The 13718-nt window shown below is 39.6% G+C and overlaps 1 protein-coding gene and 1 long non-coding RNA gene across 9 annotated transcripts in view; one reads left to right on the top strand and one right to left on the bottom strand.

Annotated features, from left to right (window-relative positions):
- Positions 1-8: 8 nt before the first annotated feature.
- The window catches only part of cora (erythrocyte membrane protein band 4.1 like coracle), a 32204-nt gene continuing 18494 nt past the window's right edge, over positions 9-13718 (top strand). For 3 of the 6 annotated variants that reach the window (XM_012282467.2, XM_012282476.2, XM_003699386.3), the window contains exon 1: positions 237-481. The gene's annotated coding sequence lies outside the window, so the exon portion shown is untranslated. Of the gene's footprint in view, positions 176-236; positions 482-13718 lie in introns of those variants that run through there. The other 3 variants (XM_012282453.2, XM_012282460.2, XM_076533470.1) reach the window with 3 other exon arrangements.
- LOC105662130 (uncharacterized) lies at positions 1443-3613 on the bottom strand. 3 transcript variants are annotated; one of them, XR_013038721.1, is made up of 3 exons: positions 2768-3613; positions 2050-2249; positions 1443-1749 (listed from the first exon to the last, which is right to left on the bottom strand). It is a non-coding gene; the product is annotated as an uncharacterized LOC105662130 (long non-coding RNA). The 3 variants fall into 3 exon arrangements; XR_001095510.2 differs by lacking the exon at positions 2768-3613 and adding an exon at positions 2317-2630; XR_013038720.1 differs by lacking the exon at positions 2768-3613 and having other exon boundaries at positions 2050-2633.

Below are 13718 nucleotides of genomic sequence, written 5' to 3'. Positions count from 1 at the left end.
TTTCCTAGGTAGTCAGCCATATTGACTCACGCGGAAGAACATCGAAAGCAGTCCCGTAACCACAGTGCTACAGTTTCTTTTAAATGGTGCATCACCGCCATAAAGATTCTCCGATCGAGTTGGATATTCCATGAATCGTAATTAAGCGTCCAGCAAGGAATTTGGGAATATTAAGGTACGTAATCGTTAATAATTGTATGCGTTAAGGGACTATTTGAAAATGGTGCGAGTATGGGCCGTGGCTGTATCTCCAGCGTCGCCCCGCGATTCGACGGACCTGTTTCGTATTCGTAGCGGTCGGTGGAATTGGAACAAGAGTTGTTTATGTGCTTACGGTAGGAAGTACTCTGTTAGTTACTCGAGAAAAACACAATTAGTGCTTCAGCTTTGTGCATTTTTCCCCTATTTACATTTTTATCCACGATTTACTCATTGTGGTGTACCGTATATTTAAGGGAAGACCGCGTCTATATCCGACAAGGTAAGTTTACTAGTTTTGTGATTTCGCTTTATTACCTTCCTAACACGGTGTAACAGAAATTAAACGAACTGTTTTTAAAAACAATTCTTTAATACCAGATGAAAGTATATTTGCACATTTTCTGTTTGTGACTTGTGGAAATAGATGCTGATAGTCGTTTGTAAATATGACAGTTTAGCGTTGTTCGAATACACACAGAAAATTGGTAGATTGATTCGTGTTGTTTTGTTGTATGCAGTCTTTATTTTTAGTCTAAAATAAAATATTCTGTCTTGTAAATGATCGTGTACGGTTCACATAACCTACAACGATGTTACATAGAATTTATGGTAAACTGTGATAGTTTTTTCACAGCTGCATATATTAGTCAAAACATATTTTGCGATCGAACGTGAATGCGTTGTACAAAATTCATATTTCCTGAATGATACTTGAATTAGCAGATAAACGGAAACAGTTAATTGGCCCGGTTCGCAAAAAATATATCTGTTAAATCCTTGCAGAATATTTCTATAGTTGCATGCCTATATGTACGTGACGCCGTTAACGTGACAATGCGCTGTGTAAATCTGATACAAAATTAAACAATTGAATTGTTTGATATTTGGTCGATACTGTTGACAGGTAATATTACATTTGAAATTCAGACAAATAGGATCAATACAATCGAGAGATCAAACTCGCAAGTGCATTCTTTGCACACCATGTATCATATTTCGTTAGAGGAAAAAAGTTATCGTTCTGTCCTGTGGTACGAGATGCGCAGAATCCGTTGAAAACAATTGTCATATAAAAATTCTGTTGCCAGTGAGAGTAAAACAATTGATAAATCCGGAATAACAACATATCGACTACAATTTCTTTCCGCAGTCGCTTCATTTCCACTTTCATATATGACCCTGAGGATAGAACTTCGCCATACACGTATCGCTCTCACCTTACAAATTAAATTAAACGAAGGATACTTCTACCAATTTATTAAATAATCGTTTAATCATTTTCCAAAATTAACACGCGTCTAATACAATTCGTTAAAAAATTAGTCGTACCGGTATTCCACTTTTCAAATCAATTTATATTCCAGTTTACGTGGAATCGAGATTTCGTCATTGTGTCTCATGGACGTTCGTTACCAGCAATTAGGTCAATTATGCACTTTGTCACGGAGATGCCAGCTTTTTCGAAAGATCAGCTCGGTTGTGCTTCTAGTTACCGGTAATCGATGACAGCTTCCATTGTGCATTTCTGGACATTCCTCAGTACTTTTCCTACAAAATTATTGATATTTTTTAATGGAACATTGAAAGAAACGAAGTTTCAGATTAAATACATATTCCTGGCATAAAATCGGGAAGTTATAAAATTCCATAACTGCAAAGTTCCGAATTTTAAAAGTGCCAAAATTCCGAAGGCTGACAGGCTTGTGAAGAATTGACGAAAGCGATAGTTTCGTGTTACGGGGCTCGGTTATGTACGCGTAGATCGACTAAGTATAGATTCCAACGTGTATTTAGGATTATTACTACAAACCGTGCACCGCGTTAACCGGGGCAAGGAAGTGTACTCACGGCCGATGCGTAGGGAGGTGTGGCGTTGATAGGAGGTGATGCACGACACGACCAAAGTTACAATGAACTTGGGGGAACCAAGCTTACTCGCCGATGTAATACACCGTTTGTAACGCTCCTTTCTCCTACCGGGAACGTGCGTACTCGTGAACTATGACACGAGTACCGCTAGAATATTCTGACCAACTGCTTCGTTAATTCTGAAATCAGAACAAACACGTTCTAATTGCACGAGATTAACGCCGTCGAGATTAATCTGTTTCATACCGGCATGCATCACTCACTGACGCTATCTGTCCAATGCGTAATCGATTACTACAGTCGAATCCTTACGTATTATTAAGATATCGATACTTTCACTTATTATTAGATCGAAGCGATACGTGCTTGATATCAAAAGTATTGTTAATTATAATCTACTTGATGTTGTTCTTTCTTTTATTAGAAAGAACTTCTATATTTTTAGATATATATGGGTAAATCGATTTCTATGTTTTGGTAATTGCTTCCATTTTCGAACATAACCTCACAGAGAATGGAGCAATTTATTGATAAGTGATCGCTTTTCTATACAACTTTTATACAACTGTCAATTTGAGAAGTTTATCGAAGCATCTTTCATTTTAGCGATTTTAATTTTTCGTGTATTGGCGTCATTCAGGAACGTCTTTTTCGATATGAAGGTATCGTAACCGAAGGTATCGAACAATATACGTACTTGTACTTATATCGATTTCTCCGCCACGTGTTTCGTGTAAAGAAACTGATATCATCGATCAGTACTGAAATAGCTTTAGGGGAGATAAGACAACAAAGAAATAATAGAAAAATATGTGCAAAAAAGTAAATAGTGGACTAAAACTGCCCTGCTTGTCGATACTTCGAACTATTTCTTGCGAAGATACAGCAGTAAAAACCTGAAGTAATCGTTACACGACAATGAAACGAACGAAATAAGACATCGTCTGTTCACAATAAAAATGAAATAGGGTAAACAAATCATAGATGATTCCTTGTGATCGGACAATAAGTACCACTCGTTCTATGAGGTAATCGCTCTTTTATTTTATCGGTCATTGTTATCAGCTTATCGAGAGCGTTCGAGATACTTTTATCAAGTAGTAAGCCGGTTAAATTACAGCATCATGCTCCTCTCCCGGTGGTTTTAATACTAGCATCGTTGGTGGTGGTGGTAACCCCACAGTACTAATAGTAATCACGAGATACGAGCACACCTGTTCACGGTAGTAAAACGTGTCTCGCGTGGCCGCTCGATTCACGTAAAATTTAATTGCTCAGCTAGCTAGTTACGCATACCTGTCTTCCGTAAAGCAATCACCGGAAGCATTGGCGATGCACGTTAGCCACGCGATAGAAACTTGAAAGATAAACATGATCAAGGCGTGGCCAGGATTGTCACGTGGTGGTACGGTGTTACACGCGGATCGCAATTTACGATGTAACCTGGATTTCAATGTGCGATATTACCGTTAAACGTTTTAAAACATTCCTTCTATTTCTCAACCACTAATTACCAAACTTTTTTCATTTTTTTGGGGAACTGCAGTGTAGCCTGCTCTCCAACTAATAATCCCATGTTGGGTATTAAAAGAAGTATAAAGCTATAAGAAACTTAGGAAATACCTATGTCACCAAACGGCTAGATTCATAAATTTCTAGATCTATAAATACCCTAGATTCTCGAACCCCTCGATCTATAAGATTATTACTAAATTGATTACTGAATTGCTAGATTCAAAAATTCTCCAAATTCTCGAACTAGGTAGAAAAATTCGCTAGATGGAGAATTCCCTAGATCCCCAAATCCATAGATTCAAAAATTCCCGAATCCCTAGATGGAAAATTCCCTAGATCTCCAAATCACTAGATCCAAAATTCTCCAGATACCCGAATCCCTATATGAAAAATCCCCTAGGTCCCAAAATCCCTAGAGCCGAAAATTTCCCAGACTGAAATTCCCTAGGTTCCAAAATCCCTAGATCCAAAAATTCCCCAGATGGAAATTCTCTAGGTTCCAAAATCTCTGAACCCAAAAATTCCCTAGATTCCAAAATCCAAAAGTTCCCTAAATACAAATTTCCCTAAATTCCCAAATCATTAGACCCCTGAATTCCCTAGATCCCTAGTTCCGCAGATTCCCTATATTTCAGAATCTCTGTATCTAAAAATTTCCCAGATCCACAAATTCTCTAGATTGCAACATCCTAGATTCTAAAATTCTAAAGTTGTGAATTCCTAGATTAAAAAATCCATAGACTCCAGTGGACGCTTATATTCCTACATGCCCTTTAGCCTATGTTTTAATGCAGGAATAGCAGTGGGAACAATGCGTGTTCGAATAACATATACTGTTTGTTTTATCGCGTAGATTCATTAGCCGACGCGTTGCCATGTGATTATGAATCCGCCTGTACGCGAGCAGGCAGGTTCGCGTGCAAGATTGTCCCGTGAATCGATGAAAATCCAACACGCTCTCCCGAGATATAAGAGGCTACGACTGGCCCCCTGGGGAAGTTTGATCGATCGATGTTCCTACGCTGTGGCCGGATACGTGCTAGCTGACAATTTTCCGGTCGACGAGTGGCAACAAACGAGCGCTGAAATACGGTTCAGTTCGATACGTTCGCGGTGCGAGCGCATAAACAGCTTACACCAAGCGTGCCTTAACGTGGTCGACATATACGCATCTTACTACTCTCATATGCATACGCCTGACGACGCATCTTGTAGGAATCTTTGGGACGCATACGGTGCGTCTAATATACATACGCCTGACGAGGCATCTTATACGGAGCGCATGTATGAGAATGTTCGGTATATAATGCTGACGACGCACGGGGTGCGTCTTGCGTGTAAGGGCGCTCTTTGTTGGCTTGGTTTGCAGGAGGTTGGGAATGGGGTTTTTTTTATAGATTTACTCCCAAATTTTCAAGCTTTTACATTCTCAACGTTGTAATTCCATGCGGCGTAACTCCACGCCCCGAATTTCCATGCGTCGAATCTCCACGCGTCGAATCTCCACGCACCGAATTCCCATGCGTTGTAATTTCACGCGCCGAATTTTCACGCGTTGTAATCTCACGCGCCGAATTTCCACGCGTCGTAACTTTACGCGCCGAATTTCCACGCGCCGAATCTTCACGCACCGAATTCCTACGCGTTGTAATTTCACGCGCCGAATTTCCACGCGCCGAATCTCCACGCGCCGAATCTCCACGCGTCGAATCTCCACGCGCCGAATCTCCACGCGCCGAATTTCCACGCGTTGTAATCTCACGCGCCGAATTTCCACGCGTCGTAACTTCACGCGCCGAATCTCCACGCGTCGAATCTCCACGCACCGAATTCCCACGCGTTGTAATTTCACGCGCCGAATTTCCACGCGCCGAATCTCCACGCGTCGAATCTCCACGCACCGAATTCCCACGCGTTGTAATTTCACGCGCCGAATTTCCACGCGTTGTAATTTCACGCGTCGTAACTCCACGCGCCGAATTTCTACGCATTGTAATTCCAAGCGCCGTAATTCCACGCGCCCAGATTTCAAAATTCCCAAAGTTCCAAATCGCAACTTTCCAAATCCCAATTTTCCAAATGTGGAACAAAAAGTTCCCAACAGTGTTTCCCGCGTAAAAGACAATCGTTACCGTAAAGTGCACACCAAAACGCGTATCTCGTCAGTTCACAGACGTCCACCACGAACCGCTTGCCTTTCCAGACCGCTAATTCGTGAACGTATTGTGCGAATACGGCACCGGTGCACTTTACTTATTACCTCGACCTAACTGCACCCACCATTTGCCTCCCGTATTCATCGTCGTTCGGTAAGAGATTAGCGACAAGACGATAACCGTAAAATCTCTCGTATAAAGACCGTACGAACCGTACACGAGCGAGAGAGACCGAAACGAACAAAGAGTTCCGGTATTCACGCTTTTAAGGGATGCGGTGATTTTCGTACGCACTCAGACACCGGGATTCGCGATTCGAGCGTGTGCACAACATCGGCCGAGAGTTTTTATCGGTTGTCGCGCAGACGATAGGGGTGCACTTTCCCGTATTATTCTTTCTTTTTTCTTCCTGTTCAACCCTTTCTTTCATCGCGCTCGCAACGCGACATTCATCGTAGGTCTTCCTCTGTCGCGAGTTTCAATGGTAGGAATCGGCGGGGGGCGAGAAACGGGCTTGAAAAGAGGAAGGAGACACGGAGGGTAACGAGGATTCTTTGATGCGTGAAATTAAAGGGATGAAAACTGTAAAAACCTCGACGGAATTTTGCCAACCTCAGATACTTTGCTTCTGTGGACTTCGAGCGAGAACAAACCCTGACGAAAATATCTGTTTCGTTCCTGTTTTCTGGTGAATTATCCCATTAGACCTGATACACAAACATAACCATTTAGTGTACACGTTTAAACGTAATCTTTTAATATACACATAGACGATCATAGCCTTTTAATGGACACATTTAAACATACTCATTTAACATACACATAGATGTGATACACAAACATAGCCATTTTATGTAGCATTTAAACATAGTCATTTAATATACATATTTGAACATAATTATTTTTACTAATGTGCAAAGATGTTTGCATAAGATGTTCATTATAGAGTATCGGTCTCTTTAAGCTCTTAAATAAATCAAGTGTTACATGGAATATTCATAGACAAATTATTAATTGAAAATCACACTTGATGTCCTTATTATTAATCAGCCACAATTTGTTCAAATTACACAAACAGAAATTGATATTTTCTTGTTACTTCGCTATTAAGCGCACGCGCTAAATGATTCTAATTATTTGTTCCATAAATGTGGTCATCATCTTGCGTTCCATAATTTTTTTGTTACGAAATGTCTGTCTTTAAAAACATACATTTTATAACTGATCCAATTAAATTTTATAATCGAACACTGTCGAACACCTCCGTAAATAATCTTAATCTTATACACATTTAAACACGTAATAAAATCTCTAACTCCTCTGTTTTACCATCAGCAGCTTGACAAAATAAAGAATTGCTATACATTAACTTCGATCGACGAATCGTAAACGTGGAAGACGATAAATCTCGGAATTCCTTGGTTATAGATAAAATAAATGAACTTGAAAGTATAAACGCGTTTCTCGAGTTAGTGGAGCGCGAATTCAGCGGCAGAATTAACGGCGGTTATTACGTTTCTGATCGGAGGAATATCCGGCCGGCCCCGGTTATTGGATCGAAAGTCACCGAGTGGTTCGTACTTTAATTAAACGTCGCGTTACGACTCCCTCGCGTATTTTTACACGAGAACTCGTTTACGAGTGATCTTGTAGGCTGTTGCACGAGCGTAGAATTAAAAGCGCTCAACTACGAGAACCGATCGTCGGGTACAACCCCATGTAGCTGGAGTACCTTTATAATTTATAACGATTTCGAGGGTGAGACCGAACTATTGAACCATATTTTTCATTCTCTGCGTTGCGCGAACCGAGTCGAATTACTCTTATGTCGCGGTGGCGCACGTGACGTGTCGGCTTCCGAAAATGGAAGTGATTTTAGGACGGGAAATTATTAAGGGTTGTGTTATCGATTTGAAGATTACGGTTCCGTGCGTGCTGTAATATGTTTTATACAAAATGGCTGACTGATAGTTGTAACAAAAGTAACTCATTTTGAATTCTTTAAAGTCTGACATAATTTTCATGACAGAAAAGTTTCATAAAATGGCGCTTATGTTATATCAATTTAAAGCTTACAGCTCACTGAAAACGACTGCATAAGCGTCTTATAAATATGTCAACTACAAAATGGCTGACTGTCAGTCATAACAAAAGTAACTCATTTTGAACTCATTAATGTTTGACACAATTTTCATGACAGAAAAGTATCACAAAATGGCGCTTATGATATATCAATTTAAAGTTTACAGCTCGCAGAAAACGACTGCATACGTGTTTTATAAATATGTCGAATACAAAATGGCTGACTGTCAGTCATAACAGAAGTAACTCATTTTGAACTCACTAATGTTTGACATAATTTTCATGACAGAAAAGTATCACAAAATGGCGCTTATGTTATATAAATTTAAAGCTTACAGCTCACTGAAAACGACTGCATACGTGTTTTATTAAAATGTCGAATACAAAATGGCTGACTGTTAACCATAACAAAAGTAACTCATTTTGAACTCACTAATGCTTGACATAATTTTCATGACAGAAAAGTATCACAAAATGGCGCTTATATTATATCAATTTAAAGCTTACAGCTCACTGAAAACGACTGCATATGTGTTTTATTAGCATATCGAATACAAAATGGCTGACTGTCAGCCATAACAGAAGTAACTCATTTTGCACTCACTAATGTTTGACATAATTTTCATGACAGAAAAGTATCACAAAATGGCGCTTATGATATATCAATTTAAAGCTTACAGTTCACTGAAAACGACTGCGTACGTGTTTTATAAATATGTCGACTACAAAATGGCTGACTGTCAGTCATAACAAAAGTAACTCATTTGCATGCGTGTTGTTTTATAAATATGTTGACACTTTTATGTTATCGAATGAGACATTGGCAAACTACAAAGTTGATCCAGTGTTTAAATCTGCCGTCAATTAATGAAATTATTGTTGATAATTAAAAAATTTCTACAGCAAGCAGGAAGAAGTAATAGCAAGACTTTCACGAGAAACAATAGAATTTCTTCGTACTAAAGAAGCAGCAACAGACAACATTCTTTTCTTCGTACCCTTCTTTCGCAACGCGATTCCTCCGCAACAATGTAGACTTTTTACGAGCACTTCCCGATAATTGGCCAAGACCTACGGCAAGACGACGTTGTTAAACTATCGAGCCCTACGGGTTATTCTTCGCACCTCTTTTCCTAATAGTTTCTTGCATCATTTATTCCCTGTAAGAGCTGTATACCCATAAGCGTCTTCAATTTTCTAGTCCGTTCCGTTGGAAACGAAAGTGTCGACCAGGTGGGAACATGCGAGTCACGTTGTCGAAGAGAAACACGCTAAAAAATAAACGCCAAGTAACGTTTCGATGTACACGCGTCGAGGAGAAAATGCGCTCGTTGGTTGCCGATTAGATGCGGCAAGCGGCCATGACGAAAATAGAAAAAACGAGGGAAAAAGAAATCTCGCTTCTCGACGATTACATGCGTCATTTAATCGAGCACGAGCTTAGATGTGCATGATCTGTGAACACGATAAAAGTCATACACCAGGGAGGTTGTAAAACATTGCTTGAGGGAGGATGTTCTTTGCTACATGGTGTTTCATGCGAAGCAATATTTGAGATAGTTAACTATTTTAATTTTATTTAGTATATGAAATTATTCACTGATCCAGAGCATATGGTGGTGCATACTGTTACATACAGTGATGCATACTTCGTTGACTATTTTAATTTTATGTAGTATTTGGAGTCATTCACTGATGCAGAGCATATGGTGGTGCATACTGTTACATACAGTGGTGCATACCTCGTTAACTATTTTAATTTTATTTAGTATTTGAAGTCATTCACTGATTCAGAGCATACGGAGGTGCATACTTGTTAGAAACTTTTTCAAACAGAGATGCGTTCCCAATTAAGGTGCTGGGGTAAGTGCCGAGAGGTCAAACTCAGTCCTCTTACCAAAGGCATCCCTGCCTCCCCACTACGTGGCCAGATCCTCCAGGAACAACGTCCCTATTCGACTTAGCATTGCAATAACAAACTATCTGTCCTTTTCTACAATCTCAGAAGCTAACAAAGCAAGCAATCCTACGACATCTGATGACCATACGACTCCAAGTCAATAGCCATCATCTATCGCCACACTTGGACTCTCATAAACGACCTTTCGCTTAGACCTCACGCAGGCTATCCCTATCATAAATCGTTCGAAGGCAAAATAGCACAGGCTAATTGCCCTCAACGACCCTCCAAAATACGTTGGCGCTAACATACTGTTACATACAGTGGTGCATACTTCGTTGACTATTTTAATTTTATTTAGTATTTGAAGTCATTCACTGATGCAGAGCACATGGTGGTGCATACTGTTACATACAGTGGTGCATACCTCGTTAACTATTTTAATTTTATTTAGTATTTGAAGTCATTCACTGATGCAGAGCATATGGTGGTGCATACTGTTACGTACAGAGGTGCATACTTCGTTAACTATTTTAATTTTATTTAGTATTTGAAGTCATTCACTGATTCAGAGCATATGGTGGTGCATATTGTTACATACAGTGATGCATAAACTATTTTAATTTTATTTAGTATTTGAAGTCATTCACTGATTCAGAGCATATGGTGGTGCATACTGTTGCATACAGTGATGCATACCTCGTTAACTATTTTAATTTTATTTAGTATTGGAAGTCATTCACTGATTCAGAGCGTATGGTGGTGCATACCTTGTTAACTATTTTAATTTTATTTAGTATTTGAAGTCATTCACTGATTCAGAGCATACGGAGGTGCATACTGTTACATACAGTGATGCATACTTCGTTGACTATTTTAATTTTATTTAGTATTTGATGTCATTCACTGATGCAGAGCATATGGTGGTGCATACTGTTACATACAGTGATGCATACTTCGTTGACTATTTTAATTTTATTTAGTATTTGAAGACATTCACTGATTCAGAGCATACGGTGGTGCATACTGTTACAGACAGTGGTGCATACCTCGTTAACTATTTTAATTTTATTTAGTATTTGAAGTCATTCACTGATGCAGAGCACATGGTGATGCATACTGTTACGTACAGAGGTGCATACTGTCGCATACAGGGCCGAGCAAAACACATATAGAATATTTCGTGAACTCATATGACAATGCGTGTACTGTACATTGTCAACATTCTGTAATACGTTCATTGTCAAAGTTATTCTGCAATCTGTACATCATCAGAATTGTTCAGCTAATTGTAGTGTATTATACTTCACGTATGCATCATATGTTCAACCTATGAAACATATGTTATACCTCAATAATGTGTACATCAATATACAGTTAGGTAAAGTATCATCGAATTTTCATTAGAAAAGCATGGATTAATTGAAAGTAGACGAGTAATAGCATGATGTATTACACGATTAATAGTCTGCACTATACACTTAACCTATAACATATTATCTACATAACTTCAACAAAATAATACATTAACCCTCAACCTACGATTCTTTCAACTGCGTCATCAGAGCAATTTAATTATTGTCCCACTGTTAAAAGGATGTTCACATACTAAGAATATTTTCAATATCGCAATCATTGTTGCAGGGGTTAATTAAAATTGATCTCGAAACTCAAACGTGGTCAAAATATGAGCCCGGTTTGTTGCATTTCAAGTGAAATGAACGCTGAAAATTCGAAGTGCAGTTATGTTATATGCATCATATTATATGTGTGACGATGTCATAAGGCAAGGAAGTAATACATTAATTTTAAAAAATGTTTAAGTAATTAATTTTAAAATAAACAATATGCTCATAGATTTAGTCAGTCACATAATTTCTTGCATTATATCAAACCTTTCATTATCTTGTCAATTCTTGAAGTATTTTGTTAAGTCTCTCAGTATTTTGTCATCTATATCAACATGTTCTAATATATTCACATAGTCATCTAATGATACAACAGTAGATGTCCGGCGATTATGAATGTACCCGTATAGTATGACACGAGGGATTTAAATGCCGCGAACCGAAACGATCGCGTCCGCTTCTGGTCGAGTACAGCGTGTATTCATTCATGTATCCCGAACGCGATTGTGAGCCACCACTGGGTTAATAAACTTCATCGTGCATACGAGGTTAGCACGGCTCGTTTTCCAATGACATCCTCCGGGTTCGTGCTCTTCCGCGAGCACGATATGGATTTCGTCGATCCGTTAATCGCGTGTGCACGTCCGATGTCGTCGATACTCCAGATTGAGATACCGCTGTTCCGTTAACCGGAAAATAAGAGTCCATGACCATCTAACGAGTCCCTTGGGTGTCTGTACATGGAGCGCTGAAGATGGTGAAAAATGAGGAGCGGAGATAGAAATGGAAGGTGGAGGAACTTCGGATTTGGGAGTTTGGAGAGTTATGGATTGGATTTGAGAAGTTGGGAATTTGAGGATAGTGGGTTTGAGAAATTGGGAAATTGGGAAGTTGGAGATTTCGGGTGTTGGGGAGTTGGGGATCGAGGGATGGGTTTGAGAAATTGGGAAGTTGGAGATTTCGGGTATTGGGGAATTGGGGATTTGAGGATCGAGGAATGGATTCGGGAAATTGGGAAGTTGGAGATTTCGGGTGTTGGGGAGTTGGGAAGTTGGGGATTGAGGGATGGGTTTGAGAAATTGGGAAATTGGGAAATTGGGAAATTGGAGATTTCGGGTATTGGGGAATTGGGGATTTGAGGATCGAGGGATGGGTTTGAGAAATTGGGAAATTGGGAAATTAGGAAGATGGAGATTTCGGGTATTGGGGAATTGGGGATTTGAGGATCGAGGGATGGGTTTGAGAAATTGGGAAATTGGGAAATTAGGAAGATGGAGATTTCGGGTATTGGGGAATTGGGGATTTGAGGATCGAGGAATGGATTCGGGAAATTGGGAAGTTGGAGATTTCGGGTGTTGGGGAGTTGGGAAGTTGGGGATTGAGGGATGGGTTTGAGAAATTGGGAAATTGGGAAATTGGGAAATTGGAGATTTCGGGTATTGGGGAATTGGGGATTTGAGGATCGAGGGATGGGTTTGAGAAATTGAAAAATTAGGAAATTGAACATTTCGAATATTAGTAATTTTTGGAAATCTACATTCGTCCCTACAAAAATTTATATCTAGGAATGCTCAAAATGTAAGTACATATCTCGAACACAGAAGTCTAGTAATACTGCTATTAAAAGACATTACAACAACTCACGATATGAAAGTCAACGCGTCCGTATAAATTGCACACAGTTCGATATCGTAGAAATCAGACATAGACACCGTAGACGAACATGATGGACAGCGGAGAAGAATTGGAAAGTTAAAAGGAGAGTCCCAGATCCAAGATGTGTATGTACATATATATAGGTATAAGAAACCGGTCGATCCGTCTCGTTTCGCTAACGGGTCGCCTTAAAGTTTAAAGGCCCGTTGAATGGAGCAAGCCTGAAAGGTCTGAAAGAATCTGCTTTTTTGTCGACGTTAGCCGAGATCCTTTGAAAGACGCGTGGGCTTCGTTTGGTCGTGTGTCAAAGGGCTTATTGTAAACGAGGGTCGCGTGATCTCTGGCACACGCCCACGCGATCATGTGCACACGCTTCTTCGTGGATGTACCATCTTCTCGTCCTCTGTACGTATTAAACAGCCATCGTATTTAATGAATGAATTCATACCTCTCGAGAATACGTCGTACCCGTATCCTTCTAGACGTCGAGTACTAATTAAAATTGAACGATGCAAAAGTACTTAGAGCTCAAATTTCGTTGATGCAAAAATCCCTAGGATCGGAAATCTTTAGACGGCAGAATCCCTAGATTACAAGTTCTCTAGAACCCGAATTCCTTAGATTCTAAATTTCCTAGATGCAAAAATCCCTAGACTCCAAATTCCCTAGATGCAAAAATTCCTAGATCCTAAATTCCAAAATCCCTAGTTT

The sequence above is a fragment of the Megachile rotundata genome, chromosome 7 (assembly GCF_050947335.1).
Source record: "Megachile rotundata isolate GNS110a chromosome 7, iyMegRotu1, whole genome shotgun sequence".
NCBI classification, from domain to species: Eukaryota; Metazoa; Arthropoda; class Insecta; order Hymenoptera; family Megachilidae; genus Megachile; species Megachile rotundata.
This window is presented reverse-complemented; position numbering and strand designations above follow the sequence as displayed.